Below are 2,500 nucleotides of genomic sequence, written 5' to 3'. Positions count from 1 at the left end.
CGTGCTCCCAACTGAGCTTGCCGCTGCCGACAGAGGCCCGGGAGCGTGCTGTCGTGGCATTGCCGGCGGGAAACAACACGCGCCACCTACGGTGACCGGCAGCTCCAACGCCAGCGCCACAGAAGGGCAAAGCCCCACTTGGGTGCAGAAGCGAACTCTCCCAGCACAGCGCACGCGCCAACACGTCCGCAGAGCTGCGATACAAACCACCTGCGAGAACCGCTGGGGGCGACCGAGCAGCAGACGGCGTCGCGACGCCGAGTGCCGGGCGGCGGCGCATCCTCAACGCACACAGTCCGCAATCGGACCAGCACACTGCAGATGTCCACCGCGCTTCGCACCGGGCTCGACAGAACCCACTTTGGCCGCCTGGCGCCGCGCGCAGGGTGCGCCGGCGCATAGCTGGGACGCCAGCCGGGCCCGTCGGCCGGCGCTCCTGCCACTGGGCGCCCCCCACCAGCCGGCTGTAGTGCGTGCGCTCACGCAGCGCGCGGCCAGCACGCCGGGCGGCCCCCCCTCACCGGCCGGGGACTGTCCCGCCAAGCCACAGCCTCGTATCGCTTCATACCCACATGGCCAACTCAGGTTCGGGGGCATGGCGGGTACCGCCGAAACAACCGGTTCACAGATGTACCGATCGTCGCTATCACCGATGCACCTGCAGCGCGAACAACCGCTCAACAACTGATTTCCAGTTCATTTGCGGATCTTTGGCAGCAAACGTATACGTCAATCTACATTTGCGAAATCTACGATTCTGGCATGCCTGCATGTTATGTGTCACGACACGCTACATCAGCCCACATACACACTGCGGCATGTACACGAGAGAACACGTGGAAGATGGTCCGCGCACGTGTGCAATGTCCCTTGCGCGGTCGACTGTCAACCGGCCTCTGTAGCATGTCGCAGATGTGGAACGCGGTCCACCGTGCTATCATGTTGTGTGGGGCAATACGATTAAATAGGAAAACCCTCGTCGCTACATCAACAGACGGCTCACGCTGATTCCCGGCAGAGGGAGGAGGGGGGGGGGGGGGGCCAACATGCAATACTTTCGTCCGTACCTACTTACCACATGTCTGTACGGCGTACAACAGTGCAATCTCGCTGTAATGGGGAGACGAGACAAGTAGCATCGTGCACAACATATGGCCCTTATGATTCGCCATTGTAGGGCGCAGCCGGTGTACGGTCAAGCATGTGCCACATTATGTCACTCAGTACGTAACGACGGATGATCAGTGTGGGTTACGCGTACATCAGCGGACAGTCCACACAGGCCGTACCACAACGTACACTGACTGCATCGACAACCGAATGCAACTGAACAGCTGCAAGGCTCATTTCACAAACAAACGCCTGACCGACCAGCTTGGAAGGGCAGGAGGGGAGGGCGATATTCGTTCTGTAGCGGTACACCCTTCCAGTGGTTAGCGGGACTGTGTAGAAAGTACGCAACACTCGAAAGACCTTTATGTGAGGGTACACACCATGGCATCAAGAAATACACATGACACCAGAGGATCCAAGCAGTGAACTATGTTCAGAGGGTTGCTGTTAGGCAAAGCTACATTCCTGTGACGTTACATGTGACAGTTAAGGTGCAGTGTAAGTTAGGTTAAGGTGCAGTGTAAGTTAGGTTAAGGTGCAGTGTAAGTTAGGTTAAGGTGCAGTGTAAGTTAGGTTAAGGTGCAGTGTAAGTTAGGTTAAGGTGCAGTGTAAGTTAGGTTAAGGTGCAGTGTAAGTTAGGTTAAGGTGCAGTGTAAGTTAGGTTAAGGTGCAGTGTAAGTTAGGTTAAGGTGCAGTGTAAGTTAGGTTAAGGTGCAGTGTAAGTTAGGTTAAGGTGCAGTGTAACTTAGGTTAAGGTGCAGTGTAAGTTAGGTTAAGGTGCAGTGTAACTTAGGTTAAGGTGCAGTGTAACTTAGGTTAAGGTGCAGTGTAACTTAGGTTAAGGTGCAGTGTAACTTAGGTTAAGGTGCAGTGTAACTTAGGTTAAGGTGCAGTGTAACTTAGGTTAAGGTGCAGTGTAACTTAGGTTAAGGTGCAGTGTAACTTAGGTTAAGGTGCAGTGTAACTTAGGTTAAGGTGCAGTGTAACTTAGGTTAAGGTGCAGTGTAACTTAGGTTAAGGTGCAGTGTAACTTAGGTTAAGGTGCAGTGTAACTTAGGTTAAGGTGCAGTGTAACTTAGGTTAAGGTGCAGTGTAAGTTAGGTTAAGGTGCAGTGTAAGTTAGGTTAAGGTGCAGCGTAACTTAGGTTAAGGTGCAGCGTAACTTAGGTTAAGGTGCAGCGTAACTTAGGTTAAGGTGCAGCGTAACTTAGGTTAAGGTGCAGCGTAACTTAGGTTAAGGTGCAGCGTAACTTAGGTTAAGGTGCAGCGTAACTTAGGTTAAGGTGCAGCGTAACTTAGGTTAAGGTGCAGCGTAACTTAGGTTAAGGTGCAGCGTAACTTAGGTTAAGGTGCAGCGTAACTTAGGTTAAGGTGCAGCGTAACTTAG

Source organism: Schistocerca gregaria, unplaced genomic scaffold (genome assembly GCF_023897955.1).
Source record: "Schistocerca gregaria isolate iqSchGreg1 unplaced genomic scaffold, iqSchGreg1.2 ptg000805l, whole genome shotgun sequence".
NCBI lineage: Eukaryota > Metazoa > Arthropoda > Insecta > Orthoptera > Acrididae > Schistocerca > Schistocerca gregaria.
Note: the sequence above shows the minus strand (reverse complement) of the source record.